Genomic DNA, 27,722 nt, shown 5'->3' with positions numbered 1-27,722 from the left:
AAAAAAGCACAGATTGGGCACTGTGGAAGAAAATAAGAATGAATTGAAGACAGTCCACAAAAATGATGCAAACTGAAGCACAAACTTTAAAAGAATAAAAACAAACAAACAAACAAAGCCTCAGTTATCTACAGGTCAATATCAAGCACTGGTAAATATGTGTAAAAATGTTTTTAAAAATATCAGCCCATGTATCCAGCAGTATGAAACAATTCACATAAACGCAAAGAAAGCACACGTAGGTATATCATTGTCAAATGGCTAAAACTCAATGATAAACAGAAAAATGTTAAAAACTGCCAAATAAAAAAGGCACATTATAGACACACAGCAAAAACTGACAAGAGAAACCACTGACTTTTTAAATAGGAAATTATACATTTCAGAAGACAGTGAAACAACATTTTAAAATGCTCAAATTTTAAAAAAAACATGTCAATCTGGAATTCAATATATTGCACCAAAAAATATTCAAAAATAAAGAGAAAATGAAAACATTTTTGTCAAAAAAATGCTGAATTTGTTAGCAGCAGACTAAAATTCAATGTTCAAGAGAATTCTTTTGAAGGAACAGATAGCCTATAGAAACTCAATTTATGTGAAGGAATAAAGAGTAGGAATGCTTAATACATAGTTAATTTGAAATATGCTTTTACACTTTCTTAATTTTTAAAAGACTACTGTTTATTTTTTTTTATTTTTTTTTCAACGTTTTTATTAATTTTTGGGACAGAGAGACAGAGCATGAACGGGGGAGGGGCAGAGAGAGAGGGAGACACAGAATCGGAAACAGGCTCCGAGCCATCAGCCCAGAGCCTGACGCGGGGCTCGAACTCGCGGTCCGCGAGATCGTGACCTGGCTGAAGCCGGACGCTTAACCGACTGCGCTACCCAGGCACCCCAAAAGACTACTGTTTAAAGTAAATAGTAATAACATCATATTTTGAAGTTTATAATATATTTAAAAGCAAATAGTATGAAACAACAGCCCAGAAATAGAAGAGCGGTAAGGAAAAGTATATTGTCAATATGTTTTACATTAAGTAAGAGGTGATAGAGCATTACTTTGAAGCAGAGGGTGATAAGTTACAGATGTACCTTGTTTTTAAAATAAAGATAAATGAAGGAAGTGTAGTTAGTTATATAATATAGGAGATAGGTGGATTTCTAAAGGTACTTGAATAATCCAACAGAAGGCAATTTACTTAATGAAGCAGCAAACTCCTGATACCAAGCAATGGGGAAAAAATGAAAGACCAAATAGTAACATAGAAAACCAATAACAAGATGAAAACTTAAACCCAACCATAATCATAATTATATTATTGGGGGGATCATCTGAGTGCATATTTATGACATTAAATAATTTCAATTTTCTGTCTTTATAAGGGAAAATCCCAAGGGTCTGTATTTGAGGTTCACATTAATTGCTATTTTATTTTCTTAAAACATAAACGTTGTCAGTTAAGAAGAAATCCACTCTGGGGTACAGACCTTGCCATTTAAATTCTAGGTTTTGGGTTTTTTCTGATCCTTGGTAAAGTTTTATCCAAGAAACAGAATACATACATATATATTCAAAAACATGAACCATTATAAAGTGAAATAGGAAACTGAGTGATTTAAGTTTCGGCAGCCCTCACCTTTTTTTTTTTCTTTTTTCAAGTCCCTGAAAGACTGTAGCTGGACTGGTTCCAGTTCTCTTTGGGATGACAAGTGACTTGAAATTAAAAACAAAAAACAAAAGCAAAAACCCACAGTCTCAAACAAGGTCAGGTAAAACCATTCTCTGCCCTGCTCCCAAGGCAAAAAATATGAACACTTTTAGTAACAATTCAGGATTCAGCTTTATCTCCTAACTGCCCAGTAAGTGGAAGTTCAACATCCTGATTATTTTTAGACATCTATACTTGTGTATATTGATATATAATCTTGTATTAGATGACAACTTATTTTTTCTAAGTCCAGCAATCATTTTTAACTAAAATCCTTCTACGTGTTTTGATTGCTGTTCAACTTGCTACCGTTCAGAAAAAGCAAAATTTCTGTAGCGTTCATCTCAAATCTTATTGCTTTACAACTGTGGTATACCTTCCATTAAAAATAAAAAGACGAAGCAGTCAATCCAGTGATTACGTTGACATGGCTTTCATTGGGAAGGAATAGAAAAAGGGGTGATGGCAAAGAGAAAACCAATAGACAAAAAGATAATGAAAACCAATAGACAAAAAATACAATGATTTTCTTTAAGAGGGAGGGAGAGAGAGAATGTTATATTCAAGAAAAGGAAAAACAAAACAAAACAAAACAAAACAAAACATTGAAAGCCCATGCGTGAAGCCATAGCCGAAAACATGTTGTATGGTAAGTAGGTTTTCTTTCTTTTTCCCTCTTTTTTCTTTTTTTTAAATAAAATCTCCTCCCAAACCATCATCACTTTTTCAATCCTCCCCAGACCAGGCTTCATCTTCAGACCCTTTGTCCCCAGATTTCTCCAGTGGAGGGCCTTCAGAGGATTTCTTTTCTGGAAGGCTTTCTGGTTCCTTGACTTCTTCTTTAAGAGAAGGAATCTTTTCCCTTGAAGCCTTTGAAGCTATGGGGCCACCTGCTTTTCCTTTTGTCTTTCACAGGGCTTGGCATCACTGTAGCCTTTGGCCTGGGTCTGGGAATTTTCTTTTCTTTTCTCTCACCTTTGGACTTCTTAACCATCATTTTCTTTTTCTTTTTTGAGCTGCCATAGTCACTATCATCAACATCTTCCACTAGGAAATCATCATTGCTGCCTGAATCTTTCTCCTGGAATGGTGCCTCTGACTCCTCTTCTTGCTCTTCTCCATTGCTCACATCTTCCATGAACATCTCTTTGTGTCTGGAAGCTGCTTAAGAGGCTGCCTGCTGTTGCTGGTGCACATTTTTAGGATCTCTTTCATCTTCACTGTCTTCTGCAGAGTGAGAATCATCCTTCTTGGTCTTCACATATTTTTCTTCTGAGTCCTCTCTGTATTCCTGTGAATTCTTTCCAGACTGCTTGTTACTTTTAGCTTCTTGGAGAGATGGTCAAATTTTCTTAGCTGGAAGAGCCTGAATCTCTTCCATAATCTTAATCAGCATCATCAGACTCCTGACACTGAAGAATCAATGACCTTTTGATTTCTGACAGGCTGAGACGTGTTTGTTGCCAAAACAGGTCCAAATCCAGAAGCCAAAGACCAGGACCCACCCACCCACCCCACCCCACGCACGTGGTGCCATGCACCTTCAACTTTGGCATTTGGGGCTGTGGCTGCAGAACCCCAAGCTGCTGGCTTGTCAGACCGCCCCCTTGATTCAGCACCCCTTAATCAGATGATTAAGCACCCCACTGCCCCCACTCCCCCGTGTCTTCAAAATGGATGAATCAAACCAGTCCTGATAATTATATTAAATGCCAGTAGACTAGACATTCCAATTAACAAAAACATATATCCAATCTGTCAGAAACACAGAACAATGTTCAACTCCCAATATGGCACCATTTGAAGAAAACACCAAAGAGCCACTTAGTGTCAGTTTGACATTAGACCCCCTTCACCCTGGCGGTGATTCATCTTGACTAGCATTGACATATATTCTGTATATTTTCTGCTTCATAAAACCTCAACTAGCTCCAATACCCAAATGTCTACAGAGCATTATATCTTCAAGCATAAACAATGGACAAGCAAAACCAAAGGACTAATTTTACAGTGAGAAGTATGGCAGTGGGCACACAACAATGGAGTCCACTGATCTTAATGCATATACCACCACCAGAAGCTGCTGGACTGACCTTTTAATAGAGTGGCTTATTGAAGTTGTGACTGAGGCACAAGCTCAGATATGTTATTATGTGAGGATGAGCACCGCCTTCAAGGATGCAATATATACTCTTAATTTGCAACCAGTGTATGATGCTATGTCTTCAATTAATAGAAATCATGGGTCTAGAAATCAAGATGTAAAAGTGAAAGTGTTTACCTGCTTATCATCACTTTTCTTAACTCCTGCATCAGGTCTTTGCAACACTGACGTCAGTAAAGGTCTTTGCAGATCCTGATTTTCCGAATGGTTAGCTGTTCTAATTGGTACCAGCAAGAGTTTCAATAGATTTTATTCTCTGGCAATTACCTGAGAATTCTAAACTCATGCCCAGAAAAAAAAAAGCAGAAACACAGAGGAATCATGGACCTGAGGGGTAGTGTCCTTGATTATCACAAGGAGCTAGAGCTACTGTTACACAAGAGAGGAACAAGTTTAGTGCTCAGAGGACACACTTGAATATGTTTTGGTGCCCAATTTGCACAATCTTACCAGTTAGTGAATAAGTGTAGCAGCCACATGCAAAGAATGGCATCGTGACCAGGCTCTCAGTACCTTCAGATATGAGGTTCTTCATCATACCACTAAGTAAAGTTTCTAAAAGAGTTTATTTTCTAGCCAAAGGTGAGGAAAATCTTGAATGGCTAGAATAAGATGGAGATGATGAGTAGCAGTTGTGGCCAAGAGGTTGGCTTCAGCACAAAACTTCCTAGAACATATTTCCTCTGGGAAATAAGGCCCATAGGAGTCCTAATAGATCTGTTCCCAGAAATTTCATGAAGGAAGTGAATTTAAGTGGCACGGATGATGAAATATAGTGAAATATAGATGCAGTCCTGTGCAACCCAGCTACCAGCCCTTTAGTACTGAAGGAATGAATTATGCTCCTAGCTGCTGGAAGTGTTGGTAGCAGATAGCTGTCATATGTGAGTCTTCTCTGCACACTGCTCTTAGCTAGAGAGAGCAAATTCATCCAAGGCTACATCTCCTCCTGGTGCAACCTGAGACCAACAACTGATTGATTCAGGGCCATAAACATCTGGCCACTTTGCTCCAGTTCAGGACAACTTTGAAGGTCTGTCCCAGACTTTGATATTCCCATCAGATGAGCTGATGCCTTTTCACCCAACTTCTCTTAATAATCAATCTCACTTCCACTACTTTCACCATAGGTAGGTATTTACTGCAAGAGAACACTCTGCAGTAAGCTTTCTGCAAGCTAATCTGTCTCAGAGTTGGATCTGTACCTCCTATACACAGAAAACTGCAAAATCACTGATGAAAAGAAATTAAGAACTATCTAAATAAGTGAAAAATATATTTAATTAATATATTGCAAGGGTCAATATTGCTAAGATGTCCCATAGTGTCCTTTGGATTCAGTGTGATTCCATGAAATTTTTTTGCAGTTTTTTGGTAGAATCTGGGAAAGTGATTCTAAATTGTGTAGGTAAACATGTGTATCCAAATGGTCTAAAACAATCTTGACAAAGACAACATTGGAGGATTTATATTATGTGACTTTAAGATTTAGAATAAGGTGCATTAATCAAGACAATGTAGATTGGTGTAAGGATGAAAAAAATACATTCAATAAAACTAAAAAGACTTAGAAATAGACCTAATATATACTCAATTAATGAATTTTCTACAAAGACTTTAAATGCAATATAGTGAAGAAAAAAAATCTTCCTGACAAAAAATGCTAAAATAGGCAACATTCCTAAGGAAAAGAGCACATTGACCCCTATACCACTATTTTACTACATTCAAAAAAGATAATTGGAGATGGGTTGTAGATCTAAAAATACACACCAAAATTATAAAACTTAGAGAAAAAATTGTTGGAAAATTTCTCTAAGCCCTTTAAGTTTCTTAGCTAGAACATAAAATGCATGAAACACCAAAAGAAAACAAAAAGATAAATTGGATTCCATCAAAATCAAAACAGTTGCTCATCTAAAAACACCTGGTAAAAAAAGAAAAGGCAAGCCACAGCCTGGGAAAGATATTCAGAACACTTGTAAAGAAATTATATCCAGGATATATAAAGATCTCTTATAATTAATTAACAACAATAAAAGAACCAAAAAATTTTAAATGGGCATAAGACTTGAATAAACACCATACAAAGGAAAATAAGGAAGATATACAAAAGGCAAATAAATACATTACAAAGTGCTCTGAATCATAAGTCATCAAGGAAATGAAAATTCAAAATACAATGAGATGTCATTTCACAAACTAGAATGGTTAAAATGTTTAAAATGTTTGATAACCTGAAATACTGACATTTTGGAGCAACCAAAATTCTCAGACATTGCTGGTGGAAAATGGCTAGTTCTTACAAAGTTAAACCTAGATTTGTCCTTTAATTTAGCAATCCCATTCATTGGTATTTGACCAAGTAAACTGAAATGTATGTCAAACAAAATATTTCTTTAAAAATATTCATAATGGTTTTATTCATAATAGCTCAAAGCTAGAAACAATACAGATATTCATCATTAGCAAAATAAATAAATGGCATATTCATACAATGGAATACTACTCAGTAATAAAAAGAATGACCTAAGAACTTGGATGATTCCAAAATCTATTCCCATTTACATGAATTTTTATAACAGACAAAACTAATGTCACGATAAAAATTAGACTATAGTTGCCTCTGAGGGTTTAATTGACTCAGAAAGAAAAGGAAGACAGTTCCTAGGATGCTGAAAATATTCCATCTTGATAGGGATGAGGATAATACAAGCATATGCATTTGTCATTTACTCTACATTTAAGATGAGTGTATTTCCCTGAATAAAAATTATACTTCAGGGGTGCCTGGGTGGCTCAGTTGGTTAAGCATCCCATTTTGGCTCAGATCACGATCTCACAGTTCATGAGTTCAAGCCCTGCATTGGGTTCTGTGCTGACAGCTCAGAGCCTGGAGCTTGCTTTGAGTTCTGTGTCTCCCTCTCTCCCTTGGCCCCTCCCCCACTCATGCTCTGTCTCTCTCAAAAACGAATAAACATTTAAAAAATTATACTTTAAAAAATGTAATAGGAGGTAGAATCATACGTCATGAAGCTACTAAGAGGCAACACAGTGAAATATTTCTGGGAAGGTCAAAGCCAAATTATAAGTGGTTTGTTTTTAGTGACCACATAACTCAATTTCATCTCTTCTTCCTTATAAAATGTTTCTCTTCTTGTCAGTCAGCAGATAACTATTTGGTGAACTTTCACTATTTTCTAAGCGTTGTAATCTCAGATGTCCTATGCCCCATATGTCATGGCAGATAGCTAACTGGATAATTAAGTTACATACTGGGTTTTTTTTTATATTATATGAAATTTATTGTCAAATTAGTTTCCATACAATACCCAGTTCTCATCCCAAAAGATGCCCTCTTCAATGCCCATCACCTACCCTTACCTCCCTCCCACCCCCCATCAACCCTCAGTTTGTTCTCAGTTTTTAAGAGTCTCTTAAGCTTTGGCTCTCTCTCCCACTCTAACCTCTTTTTTTTCTTTTTTTTCCTTCCCCTCCCCCATGGGTTTCTGTTAAGTTTCTCAGGATCCACATAACAGTGAAAACATATGGTATCTGTCTTTCTCTGTATGGCTTATTTCACTTAGCATAACACTCTCCAGTTCCATCCACTCTCCAGTTCCATCTCCAGGAACAAAGGTTCCTCAAAAAATTAAAAATAGACCTACCCTATGACCCAGCAGTAGCACTGCTAGGAATTTACCCAAGGGATCCAGGAGTACTGATGCATAGGGGCACTTGTACCCCAATGTTTATAGCAGCACTCTCAACAATAGCCAAACTGTGGAAAAAGCCTAAATGTCCATCAACTGATGAATGGATAAAGAAATTGTGGTTTATATACACAATGGAGTACTACGTGGCAATGAGAAAGAATGAAATATGTTCCTTTGTAGCAACATGGAAGTTACATACTGTTTGAACTTAGTATGGTTCCTTTTCTTTATCATCTGGAAGAACATTAGGAAAATTAATATGGAAGAAAAAAATCAACTGTTGAAAACTGTTCATCGGTGATATAACAGGGAGATTTTTTTCGTTTGGGAAATTCCTAGCCCTCATGAAATAACTGAAGTCATGTTCTTCAAGTTGAATCCTTTTCAATTCTCAAATAGTTTAATGAAAGCACAAAAACAAAATAGGACTTGTTCAGAGTTTTACTTCACTGTCATGTAGAGTGTGCCTTGCTGGAAGTTTAAGCATCATGGGAAGAGCTTGATAAATATGTAGATTTTGCCTCCTATCTTGAAAACTATTTTAGTAAGACTATGCAGCCAGGTTCTTAAAATAGTATTACAAAAAGCTAGATTTTAGAAATAAATACAGAAAAATTCTGTGGAATAAAAAAGAAAAGTCTACATGGAAGATTGCTATAGACTGTGTCCCCCAAAACTTTGTATGTTGAAACCTAACACACAATGTGATAGTATTTGGAGGTGGGTCCTCTGGGAGGTGATTAGATCATGAGGGTGGAGTTCTCATGAATGGAATTAATGTTTTATTAAAAAGAGACCCCAGAGAGATCCCTTGCCACCACGCATGGACACAGACATTGAAAAGACAACCATATATAGGAGCGACTGGGTGGATCAGTCAGTTAAGCATCCAACTTTGGCTCAGGTCATCATCTCACAGTTCACGGGTTTGAGCCCTGTGTCAGGCTCGGCACTGACAAGTGGAAGCCTGGAGCCTACTTCAAATGCTGTCTCCCCTCTCTCTGCCCCTGCCCCACTTGTGCGCATTCTCTCTCTCTCTGTCTTTCTCTCTCTCTCTCTCTCTCAAAAATAAATAAATAAACATATAAACAGTAAAAAAAAAAGAAGAAGAAAAAAAAGAAAAGACAACCATATATGAACCAGGAAGCAGAACCTCACCAGCAAATATTCCGGTGCCTTCATCTTGGACTTCCCAGCCTCCAGAACTTTGAGATATGAGAAATAAGTTTCTATTGTTTATAAGGCACCCAGTATATGGTATTCTTTTATAGCAGCCAGAGTAGATTAAGACCGAGATCATCACAGACAAAAACCATGGCTGTGTGAATGATTTTTCTCTTCCCAGGATTTACACCTCCTTCTTGGTTCTCTTTTGGCTTTATTTCAGCCTCAAGGGACACCAGGTTGTCTACTTGCTGCAAGACCCAAAAGTGGACAAAAAACTCACTTCCCATCTTGCTCCTTGCTTAACAAAGCTAAAATCTGAAAATAACTTTACTGAGAACTAAGGAGAAAGTAAAGGAAAATAAAGAAAATGCAAAATTAGAAAAGGCCTGGACTAATAAAATACAGATTTCTGATTCAAACATAGTTAAATTGAAGCCACAAGTTAACTGGTCCAATTTACCAACATTCAGGCCAGGGTTTTGCTCACTTCCTCCAACACATTCTGCTGATTAGACAGTCATCTGGGTTTGGAAAACAAAACAAAACACAAAAATCCTTTTAAGCTTACAAATTATTACTTATGGAGGCTGTCTATTATACATTTTAATTAGACATTCCTTGTTTTTTTCCCCCCCTAATACAAAGCTGAGATAAGTGGGGAGGATCAGGGTTGAGCAGACAGTTTTGGAGCAAAAAACACAGTAGGGAAACAGGTCAGAGTCTAAGCTTTTAGCAACTCCTTACATGCACATGCTGTAGGCCTGAAGTGCCCTTTAAAAAGCAACTAGTCCTTTTTACACTCAGTCTTTCTTTAGTCCCCCACGTTTAAAGACTCTCCCTCTCTTCTCCTGGCTTTTTAATTCTCTTTGTATGGCTTCTTCTGAACAGTGACTGAGTTGGCCAGTCTGTGACTTGGCTGTAAATTACTCCCCTGTAAGTTTCCTCTCATTTGATTGGCTTCAATCTCTATAGCCTGGCCTCTTCCCTGATCTTGGCCTAGACTCCAAAACACTGCACTGTAGCCTAGTCTGTGCTGAGGGGCCCTCCTTGTCTGAAAGTTGACTCAGATGCATGAGGAGATGAAATACAGACCTCCATATGAGCGAATCACTATCAGGGCATGGAGGATGTGAGTAAGGGTTGTGTGTGGGGATTCTAAGTTGAAAAGGAATAAAGAAAGGGAAGTGGAAGACTTAGAATTTTGTTTGACCCTGGGAATTACATCTGCTTACAACACATATCAAATCATTTTTGTTTTCCCTGATGATGAGAACGCCAGAGGTTTCTGACCTCATGGGTATTTAAGCTCTTAGTTGCCCACACACCTCACTGTTTTTCCTCTATCACCTTGAAGGGACCTTCGTATTCCCCATCCCAGGATTTAATCCTTGGCTTTCTGCTCTTCTGAGCACTATTTAAATCATCCTTCCATTTATGTATTTTCAAATTCTGTCCCTATGCTTTCAATTTCTAACTCTGTAGTTTATGTTCAGCACTATTCCTCCCACTCTCTATTTTCCTTGAAAACAAAAGTCACTTGACCTATGGCTCCCAATAGCTACCTTCCCCCTGCTGATAGAATTATTTGCTGACAAATTTATTGGAAAGACAAGAATTATTTGCTGACAAAATTATTTGAAAGATTTTATATCCAAAGCGTATGTTTTCTTTTTGTAGTCTCTTACATACTGCCATCTGGTTTCTGTTCCTGCTTTATCTCCCTCTACATTCTCTCTTAGACCTCTTTGTTGCATTAAAAACTAGGAAAGCTGCTTCACTGAAGACCATGAAAAACTTTTAGTAAATTTCCCTTCTTCCTGTGTTGCTTAAGCCAAATAGAGCAGGGATATATTATGAAGAAAAGTATTACTATTAATGCTAGGTATGAATCAGAAAGCTGCCTCCCTCCCAGTTCAAGTTAACATGCCTTGATTGAGGTCTTACTATATCCCAGACACTTTATTTAAATGCTAGAGAAGTAAAGGTGGGGGGGGGGGGGGAGATGGATTGTTGAATTCCTGGATGATAACTAAATTCTTGAAAAAAATTCAAAAATTATTTTGAGCATTTTATCAGGGTGAACTTGAGTTCTAAAACTCCATTTGCAAAGGCATAATAGAAATATCTTTGCCAGGGGCACCTGGGACGCTCAGTCAGTTGAGCGTCCAGCTTCAGTTCAGATCATGATCTCACGGTTCATGGGTTCGAGCCCCACATTGGGCTCTGTACTGACAGCTCAGAGCCTGGAGCCTGCTTCAGATTCTGTGTCTCCCCCTCTCTCTTCTTCTCTTCTCTCTCTTCTGCTTGCATTCTGTCTCTCTCTGTCTCTCAAAAATAAATAAAACATTAAAAAAAATTTTAAAGAAATATCTTTGCCACAATCTTAATATCAACAAGACGAAACTCATTAGCCTCCCTTTGCTTGTTCCTGAAAATATCATTTTATTTTTTACTAATGCAACTCCTTATCATATTTTTATCTTTTTTTTTTTTACATCCCTTCATGTATAATCAGTCATCAGCTACATTTTCTGAAGTCTAAGTACTATACTGGTAATGCCTCTCATGGAATTGATTTACTGACTGGAGTTTTGCTTTTTAAATATATATAAAATCATGTAGTATCATTAATGTCAGAAAACTAAAATTTAAGGTTAGGATCACCAGAAAATACAAAGTGGGATATTTCATGCTGGAAAAGAAATGATCCGCCCAAGAAAATGATTTAAAAACTGTGAAACTTTTTGAACCTAACAAAAGGGGAAATTAACACTCTTACAACCATCATGGGAAATTCAGCGTACTTTTTCCAGAAACTAGTAGATAAAATAGACCAATATTTACAAGACAAAAGGACGAATTAAGTAACATAAAAAGTAAACACTACTGCATTCAAAATGCAATACACATTAAATTGAAATGCACATACAGTATTTACAAAGAATGACCACATATCAAGTCAAGGAAGAAAGCCCCAAAAGTAAAAATTAAGTATTTTATGCATACAAGTTATAATCACTTTAACGCAAAAAACAAGTATAAAACTCAATAACCATTCAAGTAAAACAAATCAAAAAACAGATTAAAAATCTGGCAGACTAGGAAGATAATAAAATTCTCTTATTCTAACACTGCATGTTTATTGGAAGTCCAAGATGTATATAATGCTTGAAACAGCTAATGGAAAACATTCTACACTTTCCTACTAAAGTAGAAACAGAACTGTAATTTCTGCTATCGCTATTACTATCTATCACTATACTTGAGGTTTTAGGCAATGCAATAAAATAAGAATAAGAAATAAATAAAATAAATACGAAAAGAAGTGAAACTGGAAAGATAATTTTGTATATATTATTAATATATGTGAGAGGGGAAAGCCACTATATTTATAATAAAACCAATAAAGTGGGTTTAGCACTTTAGGATTAAAGTACAATGTATAAAATATGAATAGTTTTTCTAAATCCTGCCAATAGAAGACAGAAAATCACTTCCACAGTGATAACAACAAATGTAAAGTGCTTAGAGATATACTTCATTAGAAAGACGAGTATTCAACTTATGATAGTAGAAAATTTTCAGAGTAAATTCTCAGAAAACAAAATGTAAAAATATACTAAAATTTATAAAATTAAAAATTCAAACATGACCAACAAAACAAAAACTGAATTACATGAAAATATTTAGGATAATAACAAAAAATGTTAGATAAGAGTGACTCAGGGAAAATAAGTAAGAGAAGGATTAAATAAAATATCAGAATGAAAAAGAAATATATTTAGAGATAGAATAGAATAAAATTTAAAAACTGAAAAAAAAGTATTTTGACTTCTAAAGAGAAAATTATAAAAATATACGGAATGGCACAAGAATTCCTGAATAAATACGTGTAACATCTTCATTGATGGTAAGTCTCACCATAGTTTTTCTTAATTAATACAAAAAGTCGAAGCAATGTAAAATAGTAAAATCAATATCCATTAGGATTTAATAGAATTTTGTTGACTGATTCTACATTTCATATAAAAGATAAATCTGTAGGAATTTGAAGATGAACAATAAGGAGAATCTGTCCTACCTACCAAATGTCAAATAGACTTTAAAAGTACTATGGTATTTATGTAAGAATAGACAATGAAACCCATAAAACTAAATACAACATTCAGAAAGAGGCCCATGATTAAGTATTTGGAAAAGATGGCACTTAATATCAGGGAAGAAAAGAAACATTATTCATAAATGGTCTTGGCAAATTAGTTGAATATTTGGACAAATAAGTTAGCTCTCACCTCAGACTTTTCACAAATATAAATTTTAGGTGGATTCGAGAAAAATATAAAATTAAATATTATAGTGTTATAGGAAAATATAAGGTAATGCTTTCTTGAGTGTAGGCTAGGGTAGAAGACAAAAAAAGGAAAAGTTATAAATAAATAAAAATTCATGGACTAAACTAAAATTAATCACATGAATTCCACTGACACAGCATCAATAAAGTTAATGAACCAGTATTTCCAGCTATTGACCTTATGCTGATACTTGCTAATGATGTGTCTATTTTTAAAAAATGAACATGAGCACCTGATCGTATAACATGCCACAGATACAAACTTCTGGTTAAATCAGTAAATCGATAAGCAAATAATTCCACTAAATGTTTTAAATGGGCATATTGAAAAGTACACAAAATCCATTTCCTGGATTTTGGTAACAAAGTACCCATTTAAGGTATCATACTTGTAGAATTATTTCCTAGGTAAAATAGATAAATCTTAAGCAAGCAATTTATTATTGTTTAAAAGTAAGAACATAGTTCCATCTCAGAATTACAGTTGCCAAATTAGTAAACTTTCATAGCAACTAAGCCAGTATTTTTCTAGCTTCATTGAGGTACAATTGACAAAAGTTATATATACTTATGGTGTAAAACATGTTTGATATATGTATATGTTGTGAAATGATTATTACAATCAAGCTAATTAACATATCCATAATTTCTCTTGGTTTTTTTGTAACTACATGAGTTCTTTGGGGGATTCCTTTTTTTATTTTTTTTTAATTTTTAATCTTTTTTTTCATTTTATTTTTTTTAATTTATATCCAAATTAGTTAGCATATAGTGCAACAATGATTTCAGAAGTAGATTCCTTAATGCCCGTTACCCATTTAGCCCATCCCCTCTCCCACAACCCCTCCAGTAACCCTCTGTTTGTTCTCCATATTTAAGAGTCTCTTATGTTTTGGCCCCTTCCCTGTTTTTATATTATTTTTGCTTCCCTTCCCTTATGTTCATCTGTTCTGTGTCTTAAAGTCCTCATATGAGTGAAGTCATATGATATTTGTCTTTCTCTGACTAATTTCACTTAGCATAATACCCTCTAGTTCTATCCACGTAGTTGCAAATGACAAGATTTCATTCTTTCTGATTGCTGAGTAATACTCCATTGTATATATATACCACATCTTCTTTATCTATTCATCCGTCAATGGACATTTGGGCTCTTTCCATACTTTGGCTATTGTTGATAGTGCTGCTATCAACATTGGGGTGCATGTGTCCCTTCAAAACAGCACACCTGTATCCCTTGGATAAATACCTAGTAGTGCAATTGCTGAGTCATAGGGTAGTTCTATTTTTAATTTTTTGAGGACCCTCCATACTGTTTTCCAGAGTGACTGCACCAGCTTGCATTCCCACCAGCAGTGCAAAAGAGATCCTCTTTCTCTGCATCCTTGCCAACATCTATTGTTGTCTGAGGTGTTAATGTTCCCCATTCTGACAGGTATAAGGTGGTATCTCATTGTGGTTTTAATTTGTATTTCCCTGATGATGAGTGATGTTGAGCATTTTTTCATGTGTCGGTTGGCCATCTGGATGTCTTCTTTGGAGAAGTGTCTATTCACGTCTTTTGCCCATTTCTTCACTGGATTATTTGTTTTTTGGGAGCTGAGTTGGATAAGTTCTTTATAGATTTTGGATACTAACCCTTTATCTGATATGTCGTTTGCAAATATCTTCTTCCATTTTGTCGGTTGCCTTTTAGTTTTGCTGACGGTTTCCTTCACGTGCAGAAGCTTTTTATTTTGATGAGGTCCCAATAGTTCATTTTAGCTTTTGTTTCCCTTGCCTCCGGAGACATGTTGAATAAGAAGTTGCTGCAGCCAAGGTCAAAGAGGTTTTTGCTTGCTTTCTCCTCGAGGATTTTGATGGCTTCCTGTCTTGCATTTAGGTCTTTCATCCATTTTGAGTTTATTTTTGTGTATGGTGTGAGAAAGTGGTCCAGGTTCATTCTTCTGCATGTTGCTGTCCAGTTTTCCCAGCACCACCTGCTAAAGAGACTGTCTTTATTCCATTGGATATTCTTTCCTGCTTTGTCACAGATTAGTTGGCCATATATTTCTGGGTCCATTTCTGGGTTCTCTATTCTGTTCCATTGATCTGAGTGTCCGTTTTTGTGCCATGGGGGATTCCTTTATATAACACTCCATAGCTGTTTTTAAAACCAATTTTCATGAAATATGTTATTTTAATCATTAACATATTGATCAAGGGATCTGGGAGAGAAAAAAATGAAGTGATAGTGTAGAGAAATGGTAAAACAGATGAGAAAAATTCATGATCAAATGCCATAATGTTTCAAAAAATAAATAATTCATAAGTAAGCAGCAGACAAGATCTTATTTTGTTTTAAATAGGAAAAATAAAAACATAAACAGGATAAAAGTAATTCTAGTCATGTAATAAACAGAAAACATGGATAAGAACAAAGTACAGGAAAATGTAACATTAAATTGGTAACCAACTTATAAGTAATTTGAGTAAATGTACAGTGTAGTAAATAATTAAGAAAAGATATAAGAAATTCCTAAAGGAATAATTGTGGAATAAGACTAACTCATTAAGGTACTCAGAAATTCATTCAGGCACACTCCTGGAAAACACATAATTGGAAGAATCCACAATAGACCAACTGCAGAGTTGGAAGATTATACTGAAGATGTCATCCTAACTTCAGCTAGCACAAGAGACATTTTACATATTTATTAGTTCAATTCCATTCAACAAATAGAAATATTAATAATATTAATATAAGGCACCATGTATTACTGTTTCCCATATGCCTGGCCTGTAATAAATAGTTCAAATACTCATTTAATTCTCATAAAATATAAAGGTAGAAATTAATATCCTATAATCATACAGCTAGTAAGCAATAGAGGTATGAATAATTCAGGCATTTTTTTTAACTCAAAGCTTATTTTTAATTGCCTTTTTGATACCTTCTAGTTTTTTTAATATGAAATTTATTGTCAAATTGGTTTCCATACAACACCCAGTTCTCATCTGATACCTTCTAGTTTTATTAATGTTTGTACAATACTACACAGCATTATTGTCTTTAAAATTATTTCCATTACATACTATGTGTCCAGCCCTGACTGAGTGTACTTACAAATTCTGAGAATTCATAGCCTTATACTTCAATGGTATAAACACACTTATATTAAAAGTTTATGATTAAGGGAACTTGAATACAGAGCTCTGCTTTAGTGGTCTTTGTCTCTCCCCAGTCTCTATCACAAGATGGGATGATAATAATTTTTCATCAATTCAAGAGTGCCAAAAAGAGCAGGGCAAGTACAAGGGGTTAGTGGAGATCATAAAGGGGAAAGTGAAAATAAGCTTCACATGTTTTGTGAAGGCTTCACAAAAAAAAGGAAACTTTCAGAAACTATTCACGGACCAAAAGTCAGTTGTATTTTGAGAATGCATCATGCTTCTTTCTCCCTCAACGATATTAGTTTCCTAGGACTTCTATAACAAAGGACCACAAGCTGGTGGGCTTAAGCAACATAGATTTATCTTTTGGCCATGCTGGGGGTCAGAAATCTCTAAAATCCAGGTGCCAGCAGGGCTGCTTCCTTCTGAAACCTGTAGGAGGGAATCCTTCCTTGTCTCTTCAGGCTTCTGGGGTTTGCCAGCCATCCTTGGTGTTCCTTGCCCTGTGCCAGGGAAACTCCTGTCTCTGCCTCCATCGTCATGTGGTCTTCTCCTCTGTGTGTTTGTATCTCTGTCCAAATTTCCCTCTTGTTATAAGGACACCAGCTGTATTGGATTCAGAGTCCACCCTAATGATATTAACTAGGGCACATCTGCAAAGACCCTATTTCCAAAACAAGGTCACATTATGAGGTAGTGGGAGTTAGGACTTTGACACCTCTTTTGGGGGGACACAATTCAACCCATAATACTCACCCCATTATATCTAATCCTCCTCCCAACCCTATTGATTCTAGCTCCGAAGAGCTCTTTGATCCATCGTCCCTACTTGAGCTCTACTGCTTTCTCCTGGTCCACCTGAGCTACTGGGAAAACCCTTAACCAGGCTGCCTCTTTCCCCTCTTCCACCACCCAGTCCATTCTTACACATTAACTCGTCATCTTTCAACATGTCCATATGGAGTCTCACATACACACACCCACAAAAACCCCTTCATTTGTTTCCTTTTACACTTACACTAAAATCAAAACACTTTGCTGGATCTACAACTCCTTGCATCTCTGGGCCTCCACCTGCCTCTTTAACATGATCTTTAAGCCATTCTTTTCCTCACTGACTTTTTAGTATTGCTCTAAAAATCCTGTTTGTTGCACTTAACCTGCATTTAAGACTGTTCATATATATGTAACAATGCATATATAAATTATATCTACAACTAGATATATATAGTTATACACATAAAATCACATCTAGAACTAGGACTATAAATTACATCGAGGAACTGCAGTTTGTTGTATATTTTTGTTGGTTTCATATGCTAAAAGTGGGCTGGGGATTGGAATGCCCGTTGAGCAAGCTCATTCACAGCAGTCATCACACAGCATATGCACCTGCTCTTTTCTACCAGTGAAGAGAGATTACATATGTGACTTTAGACAATAACAAACAAGATATGGACATTCTAGCAGATATTTGATACATACCTGTTTTAGTTTCGACAAAGTATAGATATTATTTTAGATACTCAAGTTGATACTTTGCCATTTATAAATAGTTATTAAATTGCATTATTGATTGAAACATCAATTTATTGGCTTTTTTAAAAAATGTTTATTTTTGAGAGAGCAGGGGTGGAGCAGAGACAGAGACCACAGGAGAGAGGATCCAAAGCAGGCTCTGCACTGACAGCAGCAAGCCTGATGCGGGGCTCCAACTCATGAACAGTAAGATCATGACTTGAGCTGAAGTCAGAGCTTAACCGACTGAGCCACCCAGGTGTTCTAATTTTTTGGCTTTTTAAAGATAATATGAAGCTTTTAACAAGTTAATTTAAAACAACTAAGACTTGGGGCCAGCCTGGGTGGCTCAGTCAGTTATGCGTCCAACTCTTGATTTAGGCTCAGGTCATATCTCACAGTTTATGAGTTCAAGCCCTGCATCGGACTCTGTACTGGCAGCCCAAAGCCTGTTTGAGGTTCTCCTTCTCTCTCTGCCCCTCCCCTACTCAAGCTCGCTCTCTCTCTCTCTCTTTCTCTCCCTCTCAAAATAAATAAATGAACCTTAAAAAAAAAGAAATTTTTAAAAAAGCAAAACAATTAAGCCTCATGCTATTGACACTTTGGGCCAGATCTTTTTCTCTCTTTGCGAGACTGCTCATATTATGGGATATTTAGCAGCACATGTGGCTTTGACCTACAAAATGCCAGTTGCTCTGTTTTCCCTCAGTGTGACAGTCAAAACTGTCTTCAGATATTGCCAAATGTCTCCTGGGGAGAACACAAAATTGTACCCACTTTTGAACTTCTGATATAGATAGGATAACACAAGAGGGAGAAGTCCAAATCTTGCTTTTAAAAAATAGAAACAGAAAGTAATACCAAAAATACATAATTTTCATTTCTTGATCATTTTCTATATTAAATTTTAGAAATATAGTTTCAAATTTTGTGTTTTTAGAAAATATTTATAAGGATGAGTCTCATCTAAGCAATCTATTTCCAACAGTAATTAGCACCTATTTGTACATTTGCTCCTTTAAACAAAGTAGTTTCTCTACATTATGAGACCTCATAACATGAAGAGGTAAATTTTAAATAATCTTATTTTCATATGTAACTATAAATTTGAATGTTTCGATTTCCAATTTTATATAAATTTAAAAATAGCTTCCCTGTCTCTTTAAATTCTTTACAATTTTTCATTTATATCACTTAATGTCAATAGTGATGTTAGCCTCAAGAAACTAAAATTTTCATTTGTAAAGATACCACTTTCCCACAAAAATAAATCTAGCTATTAAGATAAAATGGCAAAATACTTATCTTGTTTCTAACAAATGTGAGAGAAATAATTATTCATTAATAGTGCTCTGCAATAATAGTGATTATGAGGTAAATTATATTTTTAATTCCATCATCGTGTTAGCTTCAAATCAGGCTCTTGCCCCATCCTTAACAAAACAGTGAGAGTGATGGTCCTCAGACATTTTTTCTGCTTCAACTTTCTTCAATTAGTAACCATGGCTCAAAATCACTGGGATTTTCAATGGGATAGCGGGGGCATTAGACACATGTTGTTCCAGGAAGGGGTTCTCAAATTCTCAACTGTGGTTACACATGAGAATCTCTTTGATATTAAATACTGATGTCTAGAGCTCATCCTGAGGGCATCCGATTTAATTTGGCTGGGATAGGGCCTGGCCATAGGTGTTATTTTAGAACTCTCTGTCTCAGTCTAAAACACAGCCAGGGTTGAGAAACATTATTGGAGGAGAATCGAGCTCAACTATGAGCAAATTATATGTAGTCTAACAAAGTCCTTTGGATAATTTTCACGTACCTTCTTTATGGGAATATCCTGAGAATGAACTGCCCATGAACCAAGGGTCTCTTTTTTTCTTCTTCTTCTCTTTCTCTCTCTGTTCCACCCCTACCCCAAAGATGGAACCCTGAATAAAAACAAGTACTTTCTAATGAAGAGTCAGAAGAATTTTGTGTGGCATAGGATGTTTTCTTTAATGTTAGGATTAAGTCTGGGAAGATAGGGCCTAATGTCATTATCGATCATGAAGTTCCAGAAGTGCGGACAGACAAGCCTGTGGACCTAAAGTTGGACTTAGAAGGGTTTTCTGACCTATAGATCCATCCAGGATACTGGAGAGCCTCTGACTCAGTGGCCTATGTATCTTAGGCACCAAAGGTCACTCTGAGAGCCTGACCTTACAGCTTCTATGCCGGCCTTCAATTCTATTTTACGTATGCTCCAGATCACAGAACTTTTTACTTGTAGGATTGCGTGGCCATAAGAAATGTGGTTAATATTTCTACATTTCTTTTCTCATCTGTGATGTGAATAGACTAAACAGTTACCAACATCAATTCCTGATTCAATAATTTACAATCCTTCTTTGTAAGATTTTTTGCAAAGTGGTTAATTATTCTGATCTTTGAAACCCCAATGACACACATTTAGTTAAATTCAGAGGCCTAGGATATTTCTCTGCCATCGAAGTCTCCTTCTCCAGCTCTGGTTTGTCTTGGCATTCCCTCTTCTGAGATAGTTAGGGTGACAGAGTGTTACCTTTCTACAGAGGGAAATTAATGGGCTTAGTGAAGCACAGAAGACAGGAAGCAACAATTTAAGTAACAGAGAAAAAAGGGAGGAGGAAGTGAGATCACAGACATCATATGCACATAATTTTGAAAGATGGGATCCTGTGATTATGAGGTGTCAGCGAGGTCAAGTAGATAAGTAGTAAACTGAAAAGATCTTGTTTGTTTTAGTTTGTAACTGGCGGGCACACTCTCAGCTAGCCTGCAACTACAGAGAGCTGTCACCTGCTCTCCTACTGCTTCGACAACTCCCCTTAGTCCTCCTGAAAAGAGTCAGGAGTAATAAGCCCAAAGCCCCTGCAAAGAAGTCCCTCACCCCCACTGTGGGCAGGTGCAGTCATTCAAAATATACACAAATTCCATGGAGAAAAAGACATCATGATGGCACTGCAACCGATCTCCTCACTGCTCAAGAAGTTAAATCCATATGACCTATATCCACGTACAGATTAGCTGACGTGGAAAAATGAAAACTAGTGACAGTGAATCATGCAATAAATACAGTCATAAATAAATAAATCTCTGCAGGTAGAAAACTCAGAGTTGAAATAAGAATGTCTGATAAAATGTAAAAAAAAAAAAAAAAAGGAGATTGAGAGAAAGAGATTTTAGAATCAAAATATAAAACTTTGGGGGAACTGGTATAAAATTTTTTCCAATATCTGAAATATATCTTTGCCCTGGATGAACTAAGTGAGGGAGGTTGTGCCAGTAGCCAAGTGACAGATACAATCTAAATTTGAGTTGAATAATTCTGTTTTGATTGACTCTTTAAAAAAAAAGACTAATTATTCCTAAAGTTTAAAGATTAATAAGTAAAAAAAAATCTTTTATTTTAGCCCTCTAGACTTGGTCTCTAATAGTAACAAAATATATATTCCAAAGATATCTTTCTGCTACAGACACCTTTTTGCCCAGAGTCCACTCCGTACCAGCAATCTTTTATGTCACCTTGTAAATGGGTTGAAACAGTATTCCAAATTGTTAAGTTTGCTGCCTTCAGAATACAAAGGGGCTTGTCAATTACTCTGTTGCTTTCCAGCAGCAGGGGTTTTGAGAAGCAATCTTTTATCTTTTACCCCGAGGGAAATGTCTCTAAGTCCTCTAGAACTCAAAAAACTTACTGTTAACTACCCTGAAAGGGAAAGAAAATCATTTTGCCTGGTACTGATAAATACTCTTTGTAATATATATTTGCCTTTACCCCTAAGAAAACCACGACTAACACTTTTGAGCACTTGCGGCATATTTGATCCACCAACATGAAATATTATATAATATTGTTTCAGAATAAAGAAACTACTTTAAACTAAAAGTGGTGTGTAAATGGACACAGCTGTGAGATCCACTTATTATATCATGTATTGCACCACCCAGAATTTGTCAGCCTGATATCTTGGCACGTTGGCTCTTTAAAAGCACAGCTTAGCATTATTCACAATAGCTAAGATCTGGAAACAACCTAAGTGTCCAGTGATGAGTAAATGGAAAAAGAAAATGTGGCCTATAGATATACACACAAACACATAAATCTTCCTTGACTGATGATGGGAATTATATCCTGATCAGCTCATCATCAACTGAAAATATTGTAAGTCAAAAATACATCTAAACTACCAAACAAATAGCTTAACCTAGCCTATCTTAAATGTGCTCAGAACGCTTACAGTTTGGCAAAATCATCTAACACAAAAGTCCACTTTATAATAAACTATTCAATATCTTGTGTAATTTATTGAATACTGTAATGAGAGCAAAACACAGAATGGTTGTCAGTGGGAGATCCGTTGTTTCCCCTCATGATCATGTGACTCACTGGGAGCTGCAGCTCGCTGCGACTGCCCAGATTCATGAGATCGGAAAGTACCACATATCGTTAGCTCAAAAGATCAAAATTCAAGATTTGAAGTACGGTTTCTACCATATGTGTATTGCTTTCACACCATCATAAAGGTAAAAAAGTAAGCCAGGGACTTACAACAGAATATTATTCAGCCATAAAAAAAGAGAAGAAAATCCTGCCATGTGCAACAGCATGGATGGAATTTGAGGCCATTTTGCTACATAAAATAAGTGTATCATTTACATATGGAGTCTAAACACATCGAACTCATAGAAACAAAGAGTAAAATGGCGGTTGTCAGTAGAATGGCTAAGGAGTGAGGGGAATGGAACGATATTGGTCAAAGGGTACAAACTTTCAGTTACAAGACAATTGAGTTCTGTGGATCTAGTGTAGTGCATGGTAAATATAGCTAACAATAGTATGTGGTATACTTGCAATTTGCTGTGAGTATGGAGTTTTAATGTTCTCACCAAAACAAAAGCAACAAAACAGTAATTATGTGAGCAACAAAACAGAGGATATGTTAACTAACCTTATTGTGATAAGCATTTTGCAATATATACATGTATCAAATCATCACACTGGATACCTTAAACTTAGATATGTTATGTGTCAATAAACTGGGAAATACACACACACACACACACACACACCTAAGGATCTAGCATAAGATGATAATCTGAGAAGATGTGGAGTACGACTTAAATCAATGACCACAATATGGTGCTGTCTCTCTGGTAGGTGAAATATGTAAGTACAGAAGCAGAAGTGGCACTGTTTAACATCAGCATTCCCAACGACCCACTGGGGAAACTGTTCCCCTGTTATGCAAACGGAAACTCTGCACTTCCAGAGGTCCTCATACATGGGAGGCAATAAGAGTATCATCCAACCTGATACTATGACTGCCACCCAGTTACTTTGTGCTCCATGCTCTAAGAGACTAGCAGACAACAAGAGGAGTCACCATGCTCATGGGAGTAATTAATTCTAACAGTAAGGAGGAGGTAGGTCTTCTGAGTGCTTCTAGGACTGGTTTAAAAAAAATTAATATTTATTTCTGAGAGGGGGGAGGAGGGAGGGAGGGGGAGGGGGAGGAGCAGAGAGAGAGAGAGAGAGAGAGAGAGAGACCTAGAATCGGAAGCAGGCTCCAGGTTCTGAGCCATCAGCACAGAGCCTGACAAGGCACTCAAACCCATGGACTACAAGATCATGACCTGAGCTGAAGTCAGACACTTAACTGACTGAGCCACCCAGGGGCCCCTCCAGGCCTGGTTTTAATGCTAAAGGCACAAGTAAAGAATCACAGTGCAAAAAGCATTTGTTAATCAGTGGCTCATGATTATAGGTCTGGGCCATCCCTCCAGGTAAGACACCTCTATAGCAGAGATGCTTGCCAAGAGTGAAGGCAATATAGAACGGATTCTCGAAATGGGTGTGATGATTATCAGTTATGACATATAGATCCATAGCTTCATTGAGGGCTTGTAACCCATCCAACTAACTCTCCTTTTCTAACTTTTCCTAGGAAATTTGACCAGCCATAGTCTTGAAGAAGCATTTCCCAAACGGGGTGAACTAAAAAGGAAGCCAATCTGAGAAATGCAACGTGACTGTGGTAAATAGTATGGTACATTAGGGCTAAATGAGTCACTTACAGAAGTTGGGGATGACAGCTGCTGACAGTTTTAGCTCTACTTCAAACTAGGAGCTACCCTCGGCCACAGGGATTTCCCTTACCTGAAGTTTGTGTTCCCTTTCAAGGAAGGTCATGACCAATGACTGAGAAATGCGGAAACACAATCCTCATCCTTGCTTTGCCACATTTTGGTGTAACTCTTGAAGGACCATCCCAGGTCAAATTTTTCTGTCATATCAATTAAGGTGTCAGTTATAATCCCATTACAGGTCAGATTCTCCTTCTCCCTTCCTTTCTCACTTCCTCACTCCCCAGTAAACATTCTGCACACGTCTCTCCTTCTCCCAGAGTGTGTTTCCTGGGAACCTCCCTTAAGATACCATATCATGAGCATCTTTCTAGTCAGTATATAAATATCTGTCTCATTAAAATGCCTGTATAGTTTTGCACTGTATTCATAATTTATAACAGCATAATTTACCTACCCACTGAGTTAGGTAATTCTTAAGGCAACCTAAACTAGACCTCATGATGATAGCAAGTGTAGATTATAAAAGCAACCAGTGAGCCAAAAGTTTAGCCTCTCTGCTAAGCACTTAAGATGCCTTACTGTCATTTACAATGGTCATGGTCTGTTTAGAAAAACTGACTTTAAAAAGAAACTGACTTTATTTTTTTGCTGACAGGCTTGCAACAGAAAATCACTGATCCCATGTGGTAATGTATTTATTTGATGTTACTTTATTACATTGATTGATAGATGATGGTAAGTGTGTGTGAGTGAACGGGTAAGAATACAGCAGAACTTGTGGTCTAAAAAAGAAAATGTAAAATGATAAAGCCATTCTAAAGAACCAGGTTAAGATTTTTTAAATGCAGTTTTTAAGCAGTAAGAATTTTTCTTATAGTTTTTATTTAAAATCTGTACTTTATTATTATTTTACCACTCCTTAAAGCTCAGTGACATCTAACTTTTAATTAAAATCATTAGAGGGGTATCAGGGTGACTCAGTTGGTAAAGCGTCTGACTTTGGCTCAGGTGATGATCTCATGGTTTGTGAGTTCAAGCCCCACACCAGGCTCTCAGCTTTCAGTGCAGAGCCTGCTTCGGATCTTCTGTTCCCCTGTCTCTCTGCCCCTCTCCTGCTTGTGTTCTCTCTCCCAAAAATAAATAAACATAAAAAAAAAAGCATTAGAGAGACACAGTCCATCTTTGGAGGTCTTTACTGCTGTTCAAAACTTTCTTTGTCCATAGACAAAATTGTTTTCTGTTCCCTTTCCTTCCACATGAGGGGTTGAGGTACATTTTTTAAATGTTTATTTATTTTGAGAGAGAGAGAGAGAGAGTGCATGAGGGAGGGATAGAGAAAGAAGGAGAGAGAGAATCCCAAGCAGACTACATGCTGTCAGTGCAGAGCCCCACCTACGGTTCGAACCCACAAACCGTGAGATCATCACCTGAGCCGAGATCATCACCTGAGCCGAAATCAAGAGTCAGATACTCAGGTGACTGAGCCACCCAGGTGCCACAAAGTACATTTTTAAAAGGACAATAAGAAAAGCAAGGGGAGATGCTTTTAGTTGCTGCAGACCATATTTTTTATCTAGTCACATGCAAATGCAATGTTGCAAATGTCACATAGGAAGTACTTGTAAGTCTTTAGTAGATAACACGAATGTAGAATTCTCAGGCCTACTTGATAGGTAGGTACTAGACTGTTGGTAGATACTAAAGCTGGTGGGTACTAGACAAAATGTAAAATGATAGACTTCACGCCCCTGGGACCTTTGTGACTGTGAAGCTTGCTCATTTCTCACAAAGAGGTCAGGCAGAGCACATTTGTGGTGCTTGTCTGCTCTGCTCCTCAGTCTTGATGGTCATCTTCACATGAGTTCTCACTAGATCTTTGAACTCAGTAGATCTTGGCCGAGTCTTGATTTCCTAAAGGCACTCTCCCTGAACCCCTTACAAGTAAAGGCTATATATTCTTTCACAAGCGAGGTGTTTCGAGGCCCAAAAGTGAGGCCATTCCCTTGATATCCCACACTGTGACTTCCAGACGATTAGCCCCCCGCCCTTTTGTTACCCCTGTCATTCTTTTAGCCTCAGGCCCTGTCATCTCTATCATCTACCGACCTTCCAAATCACTTCTCATTCACTGAAGACTTCTGCCCCTGGTTTACGTGATGCCTCTGCCCCAGTTCTTCCATCTTGGGTGACTTCAAAATTCCATGTGGCTGATCATCTAACCAATAACAAGGCCTCTTGCTTCCCTGTGTTCTTCATATGACTCCCCAGCTCTCCCCAGCTCTCCCCAGCTCACGCATTCCTATGGTCATGACCTAGAACTTTTCATATCCAAAATGTTCCACCTCCAAGATTGTAGATTCAAGTGCCAGCTCTTTCACAAATGCCTCTCCTCTAGGCGCTTACTTTTCAAACTATTTCTACTATGATTATGTTCTTATGTTTATATTTGTCCTTTTCATTATCTCTCAGTCTTCTCTGCTTTTACCTTAGTCTCCTTCATTTTCTCCTTAAATATTCTTGCCAATCACCTCAATTCTCTGTACCTCTATCGCTTTATTACATCTACCTGCCCAAACCGTCATCCTGGATCAACCCTGCTATTTTCTTATTCAATGTCTGCATATAAGCTGTGGAATAACACAGGAGAAAGGGACAATTTGGTTTTATTATATCTCCACAATCACCAATAGAAATGTAACTCTTAAAAGAGCACAGAAATTTCTGGTCAAGTTTACCTCTTAAGAATTTCTCTTCATTCATCCTTCTCTAAGAAATTTTATCTTACTCTGTACATTTATATAGCTATAAAATTACTTTTTTTAATGTTTATTTATTTTTGAGACAGAGAGAGGCAGAGCATGAACGGGGGAGGGTCAGAGAGAGAGAAGGAGACACAGAATCTGAAACAGGCTCCAGGCTCTGAGCTGTCAGCACAGAGCCCGACGTGGGGCTTGAACTCACGAACCGCGAGATCATGACCTGAGCCGAAGTCGGATGCTTAACCGACTGCGCCACCCAGGGGCCCCTAAAATTACTTTTATTGAGATGATTGCTACCTCCAGTATTTTTCAGGAATGAGAGGCTATAAAGTGAAGACCTCATGAAAAGAGTTCGGTCAAAAATGCACATGAAATCATAGACACAATGATCTCTAAGGAACCCGAAATTAAAGGTAAAAGTGTGAGTGGCAGAGTTGGCACTAGTTTTGACGTTTGTAATAATAATGACAACAAAGGCTGGAAAAATATTTGCTTCTGACACTGTCAAAATTCACTTTTTAGGAGCTTTTTGCTTTCATGTTTTAAATTTTGAATGACTTCCATTGCTGATTTACGGGATAGTTTTGCGATATATAATTGATTCTATACTAAATCACATGTGACACGGATTTAAGTCATTGCCTTACATTTTTTCTTTCTAATTTGAGAAAAGAAAAAAACAATTGCTGGATTTAATCCCTGCTTCAACATCTTCATGATATACAACCTTGGAAATGTAGACAATGTCTTGCATCTTTCTGAGTTTTGGTTTCCAACTCTACAGTTAAAATAACCCTAAACCTATCTCAAACTGGTAATTATGAGGGGAAAATATAAAAGTCCTTATCACTGAGGCACTCAATAAACAATAGTTCCTAACAGATTAATAGTGAGCTTCTATTTTTGAGCCTTTACTATAATCACAAAATTACCCTGTTTAATTTTGCAAGGCCAACTACATATGATTTATAAAGACAAAATGAAATACAAAATAAGGTAATTTTATCATCATCATCATCATCCATAGAAGATGGTGGTTTCTAAGGTCATGATGTTATTTTACCAGAG

The 27,722-nt window shown here is 36.8% G+C and overlaps 1 protein-coding gene and 1 pseudogene across 2 annotated transcripts in view; both read right to left on the bottom strand.

The window, feature by feature from the left end:
• LOC113604776 (uncharacterized) overlaps nucleotides 1-27,722 on the bottom strand; it is a 591,327-nt gene that overhangs the window by 92,351 nt on the left and 471,254 nt on the right. The window lies entirely within an intron of this gene.
• Nucleotides 2,257-27,722, bottom strand: part of LOC106973177 (nuclear ubiquitous casein and cyclin-dependent kinase substrate 1-like) — a 39,870-nt pseudogene continuing 14,404 nt past the window's right edge.

Source organism: Acinonyx jubatus, chromosome C2, assembly GCF_027475565.1.
Source record: "Acinonyx jubatus isolate Ajub_Pintada_27869175 chromosome C2, VMU_Ajub_asm_v1.0, whole genome shotgun sequence".
NCBI lineage: Eukaryota > Metazoa > Chordata > Mammalia > Carnivora > Felidae > Acinonyx > Acinonyx jubatus.
This window is presented reverse-complemented; position numbering and strand designations above follow the sequence as displayed.